This window comes from Equus asinus, chromosome 5 (genome assembly GCF_041296235.1).
Source record: "Equus asinus isolate D_3611 breed Donkey chromosome 5, EquAss-T2T_v2, whole genome shotgun sequence".
Taxonomy (NCBI): Eukaryota; Metazoa; Chordata; class Mammalia; order Perissodactyla; family Equidae; genus Equus; species Equus asinus.
Window position 1 is genome coordinate 91,243,021 of NC_091794.1, and position 6,352 is coordinate 91,249,372.

General features: G+C 49.6%; 1 long non-coding RNA gene across 1 annotated transcript; it reads right to left on the minus strand.

Moving 5' to 3' along the window:
- Positions 1–4,241: 4,241 nt before the first annotated feature.
- LOC123285480 (uncharacterized) lies at positions 4,242–6,064 on the minus strand. Its single transcript, XR_006527217.2, has 3 exons — positions 5,914–6,064; positions 5,623–5,802; positions 4,242–4,616 (listed from the first exon to the last, which is right to left on the minus strand). It is a non-coding gene; the product is annotated as an uncharacterized lncRNA (long non-coding RNA).
- Between the last annotated feature and the right edge of the window lie 288 nt (positions 6,065–6,352).

Below are 6,352 nucleotides of genomic sequence, written 5' to 3' on the forward strand. Positions count from 1 at the left end.
CTATGTCCAAGAAGCCACGACGTGTCTTGGCTGTGATGGCTCCTCGGACTTCCCTTGTTTTCGATGACCTGGCCTGTTTTGAGAAATACTGGTCAAGAGTATTGCTGGGTGCCCCTCTACTGGAAGCTGCCTCGTGTTTTCCTCCTGATTAGATCAGGGGTATTGATTTTTGGAAAGAAGATCCCAGAGGTAAAGTTTCATTCCCATCATGCCTTATCAGGGTGTATATTATCAACGTGATTTCTCACTGTTGATGTTGACCTCAATCTCCTGGCTGAGGGGGCGTTTGCCAGCCCTCCCCACTGTAAAGTTACTCTCCCTCCCACCCCAATTTCCTTACTGCCCTCTCTGCAAGGAAGTCATTGTGTGCAGCCCGCACCTGAGCGAGAGTTATGCTCTCCCTGCAATAGGGGAGAATATCTCCATAAATTATTTCAAATTCTTCTTCATGGGAGATTTGTCTCTTCTCCCCCGTTTGTTAGTTTATTCAATCATTTATTTATATCTGTCTGTACTTATAGATGATTATTGTATTCTTTGGGTTATATCCTAATACTGCTTTATTTATTTCGTTGCTCAAATTCTTCCAGCTTAGGCCATTGGGAGCTCTTTCAGTCACCTCCCATGCCCCTTTGTCATACCTCCATTACTGTGTTATTTTGTGATTATTGTTATAGTTTTGGGGTTATTTCCTTATTTTATGGCACTGCAATATGCTCCAGGATCATTTTGTGTATTTCCCACCCTAATCTTAAAATCAGCCATTTCTTTAAGGAACCCTAGTTTCTTTTATTGGAGAATGATACGAGAAACCAAGATCTGGCCACCAGTTGCGATTATTGCTACTGGCATGTCATTTCTCTTAGGCCCTGTCAACTAACAGAGCAAGGAGATACATGCATGTGTACTAACTGGTTTATATACACACGTCCGTAAATATTTCTATATAGAGCTGTCAGCATTTCTATTAAGCTAAACTGAGTTCATGCCAATGTCTCCGACTCTAATCCGTGACCTCAGGGATCACTCTTGCCTCCTCCCCTTCCTTGTAAATAAAACCCCACTCAACAGTGAGGACTCTGGCGCCCACGGGTGCCATCCATTTACTTAATTGTTCACTTCCAGCGCATACACGCATCGCAGAATCAGAAGTGTTAATCTGTACCCCCATGGGAAACAGCTTTATCAACTAGAGCACAGCTCTTATGTGCAGTTCCTTTTGTCTTTAGTCTTATAGACTCCACTCATTTCCAAAGCTACCCCAGTCAGCACTTTCCCCCTCCACTCCCTTCACTAAGGTTGTTTCATACATTTGTAATACAGTTAGATTCTCTTGTCTTAGTCTGCTTTCCATCCTGGGATCCTCTCACCACCTAAATGATTTTTATGAATTTTGCGTAAACTAAGATTTACTCTTTGTGCTTGAAAGTTCTATGGGTTTTGACAAACGCATCATGTCATGTATCCGCCATGACAATATCATACAGAATAGTTTCAGCATCCTACAAAGTCGCCCTGTCCTTTATCTGCTCATCCTGTGGCAGCCACTAGATGATCTTTTTACTATTTTAATAGTTTTCTCTTTTCCAGAATGTCGTATAATTGGAGTCATATTATACAGACTTTTCAGATTGGCTTCTTTCATTTTGCAATATGCATCCAAGTTTCATCTGTATCTTTTTATGGCTTGATAGCTCATTTCTTTTTATCACTGAGTAAGATTTCATTGTATGGATGTACCACATTTAATTTACTCATTCACCTATTTAAGGACAGCTTGGTTGGTTCCAGTTTCTGGTGATTGTGAATAAAGACGATATAAATATTCCTGTGCAGAGTTTTGTGTGGACAAATTTCAGATCATTTGGGTAAACGCTTGGAGTGTGACTGCTGGATCACACGGTGAGACTGCATTTAGCTGTGTGAGAAACCACCAAACTATCTTCCAACGTGGCCGCGCCATTTTGCATTCCCACCAGCGACGAGTGACAGTTCCTTTTGCTCTGCATCCTTGCCAGCATTTGGGGTGATCAGTTTTTGGGTTTTTGCCTTTATAATAGATGTGTCAGCTCCTCAGCCTGTGGCCTCCGTGAATTTCTCACTCTCCAGCTAGTCCTCACTCAGCCTCCAGCAGTTCCTCAAAATCTCCATGAAGTGTTCCCACTGGCTTACGGCTCCAGCAGGTTCTGAGGAGAGTTTAACAAATGGACTGCTTACAACGGTGAGATCAGGGTACAGGGACAGCACAAAACCACACTGAGGGACCAGCTGCGCTCACCCTGAACTGGCCTTGAGCTCCGTCTACTCCCCGACCTCTGTCAGCTCCTACTTTGGTAGACCATGGTGGCATTTGGAGTCCCCATGATTTGGTATCAATTCAGATTCAGTGTCTAGAAGTCCCCAGATGAATACCCTTTCGCAATGCACATTTACTCTAGCAAATGGCTGCAGGCCGCCTGGAGGAGGCTGGGGAAAGACTGATGGTGTGTGCTTGCAGCGATGGTACAGACCCCTTCTTAAAGGTGCCAAGCCCCCCTTCCTGAAGGGCACCTGTGTCTGTGACTAGACTTAGGTCTTAAAAAATAGCAAGAGGCCATGACCTTCCTCTGTGGTGACTCAAGTTAGGTTTATGGCTATCAGCCCTTGGATTTTGCTTTTCTGTTTTTTAGGTTTGTTTTTCTGTTTTTCAGTTAGAACAGGGAATACTCTAGGAGACTGCTCATCTCTTTCTTTTCTGGGGGTACCATGATCACCTAGCCTCCACCAAGGATCCCTGCAGGACAAGACATTCTGATCACCTGCACCTCCCTGCTATCCTTTTCAGTAGATGCTCGCACTTAATTTTGGCCTCTGTTCCTCAAGGATCTCATCACCCTCATTGAAATTCGTGAGCCCCTCTCAATGGCCACACTCCCCCAAGGTCACACCTGGCCTGCAAAGGAGAGCAAGCACAGAGCTTTCCAAGGATGCAGGGAAGGGATACGCACGCCCTTCACTAATCAATTTCTCAACGCCTTAGTTTATTCTGGGTGTTCTCACACAACTTCGGCACAGGATAAAGCATGTCCAATAGTCCTCTCCTTGTAAGCCTTTGGATTCCCTCCTCCATGTCATCCCTGGCATCCTTCCACATCAAAGCTCTGACGTCACAAAAGTAGACTTTCAGTCACCACCCAGGGAAGCTGTGCGGGCCGCTCCACTTGCATGCGCTGAAAATTACACCCCGAATCTCTAGGAAGCGCACCCATAGCAATGAATTAGGGACCATTCTGTGTTATGTTTCCTCTTTGGTCCAGCACCCGTGGAATCTACTCTTATTACATATGCTCCAGTTTTGCTCCAATAGATGTTACCAAAAAGTCTTGCTTTTATTGTGTAAGCTGCTTCCTCCTGGGTCATAGTTTGTACCTGTCCCTTTGGGGCATGATGAGATTTGATCCCAGTTATGGGTCTAGTATCGACAGAGGGTGATTGTCATGGATCTTAGGGTGAGGGAGCAACCATTGAAAAGCATCTGCCCCAGGTAAGTTTACCAAATGGTTTTCAAGCAAGGACAGCTAGGGTCCTCAAGCACTGGAGGGAAAGCCACTTTCACTGTCAAGCATTGCTCAGTGTGACTTGGGAGCTCAAGACTTTGAGTCCATCTAGGTCCAATCAGATGCTCCCATTCCAAGTTTCAGGATTTTAGTCTTTTCCATGAGAAGTAATTTCCCAGGGACCTAACTTTCACATGACAAGCTTGGCAAGACTGTAATGGATGTTGGAAGACAGCAACCTGCATAACTAATTTTGTATTGGATTCTGGGGCACCGTCAGCATTGTGACTGCGAGAAGGAAAAGATTTGTTTAGGGCTGTCATAGCTGAGAGTTAAAGGACTGAGATTATAATTTTTATTCCACATGTTCCAACACACTCAGGGGACCCGCCACCATCCCTGTGGTCACCATCATTGTCCTAACAGCCAAGGGCTGCAGACACTTGGGCTCCCACAGCACTTGCTTTGGTTGGCAATGCCATCACAATCAACCACACGTGGTAGCTTGATTAATCATGACATCACTGTATGCCATCGATTGCTAGCATCTGTTTCCCATTGGCAAGGAGCTCAGCACTGTGTTCAAAACCAAGGGCACGACCAAACCGGTCTCAAGCATCTCACCTTTGTGGGTCTATGAGTTAGGATCACACCTAGGACCAATTTACATCAGCCAGGGTCCAAACAGGAGACAGAAACCACACTGATTTGGACAGGAAAGTTTAATACACAGAATTATTAACTCTAAGGGTTGCCTACCGAGGCAGAGGCAGAGGGCGACAGAAGGCAGGAGCAGCAGGTGGAAAGGGCAGCCACTACAGTTGGGTTTCCGTGCAAGGAAGGAGCAGATCTGAAAGAGCCTTCCCTCTGATTGCCACCGCCACCAGAGTCCAGGCCTGGTCAGAGCGGGTGTGGCGGCCCACTGGGCAGTGGAGGAGTTCGCTGGAGCGGCTGCTGGTGGAGCTTGCTGGGGTGCAGGTAAAGCCATCCATGGGAGGTGCCACACCCAGGGACTTGTTGGCAGCTGCTCACAGGGGTGATGAACACCACTGGGAGTCCTGCAGTGCTGGCCTTGGCACCCTCAGGAAATCAGAGAAGAGCATACCAGAGCCAGGAAGAAAAGCCCCTTTTTCCCTCCTGGGTCCCCCCCCAGCGCCAATTAGTGACAAAATTTAGCATCATGCCAGCTGGTAAGGGAGGCATGTTCCAGTGTCGCAAGCAGGTAGTGAAGGATTCGGAGCTGAGAGGTAATAAACGGATAAATAACACACATGGGTACAATGCACCACGCATGACCTTGGACAAGTGATCCCCCTTCTCTGAGCCTCAGTTTCCTCCATCACCTGCCAGATCCCCCCCTCTCAGTTAACCCTGTAACCCTGACCCTGTACTTAGTCACGTGCCCTGGGAACATCCCTCACCTGCCTCCCAGGATAGCTGGAATCCATCCCAGCCTGCTGTGTGTGCTGGGGCAAGTGTGTCTCCCTCTCGGGGCCTTGGTTTCCCAATCTGTCTAATGAGAGGATTGGACTCAGTTGTCTCCCAAGTGTCTCCCCACCCCTCCCTAGCTCCTTGGTTCTCTGATTCTCAACTGCTCATCTCAGCAGACAGATGCCGCTCAGTGCTACCACCTCCCTGCACGGGGAGGCCGCTGCAGGGGCTGTGGCATTGAAAGGCTGGGCACGTCTCCAGGTCGTGGTTAATTACTCTGGCTTCTGTTTACGGCCTCCCCAAGTCCCCAAGCAGACATCTCCATTACCGGGAGTCATTTATTGGTGCGAGCTTTCCACCGTGAAGAGTGGAAGCTTCGAGACATGCCCCCCAGCCACCATAATATAGGGGTGCCAAAGAGTGTCTCAGGACACTGGGGATCTCAGGCCTGGCCCTTCCAGTCTGAAGCTCACCCCAGTCTCCTCTGGAATCCGCAGACTGCCGCCTGACCCTCAGAGCATTGACTCAGGAGCCCGAGGGACTGGGGCTCAGTCCAGCTCTGCCCCTCACTCCCTGGGTGACCCCAGGCAGGGCGTGCACACGTCCCGGTACAGGGAGCCCCTCATCCTCAGCCCCCACCGCCCACGGGACTCACAGCTCTCCAGACGCCACAGGGACGGCAGCTGGAGATGAGCTCCACTTCCAGCCTCACCACCTGGAGGAGGGGCTGCCTTGGGCCTTCCGGCTTCGTGAGGCGATGGGACTTGGAGGCAAATTCCCTGGCAATTTCAGGGCTGGGTGTTCTCTGGAGCAGGCGCTTGACCAGTGCTTGTTTCTGAGCAAAGAGACCCGCCTGAGGGTGAACCTCTGGGACCAGCGCAGCTTCTCTCCCTCCCGCAGCCTCACCTGGAATTTTCCTTGGCAGGCTGGGATGGCAACTACTCACCTGGTTTGGATTTTCCCCCTGCCATCCCTCTCTGGGCCTGGCCCCCGTGGGTCCCGCTGCTCCTGGACCCAGACAGAACCCGGGTCTGGGGAGACGGAGCCTCGGGCAGCCCAGCACGAGCCCGGAAGAGGCCTCTGATCCATGAGCCGCTGGATTTAGGCGGATTTAGCAACTGGGTTTCCAATCGATTTCCAGGGGGAGGGAGGATGGAGCAGAAGCTCCTGAAAAGATTCGCAGCCTTGCGCGGATCTGCTAATGAGGTTAAGAGAAACCCATCTGTGTGGGGTTCCTCCGGGGGCCCTTGAAGATGTAAACGTCTACTTCCCACGCCCAGCTCTGCAGAAACCAGGGGAGAGGATGTGAGACCCCGGGCTCCTCCTCCCTCCCGGCCCTGGAGGAGTCTCTGGCTTTGCAAAGGATTGAGGTCAGCAGAGTTCCC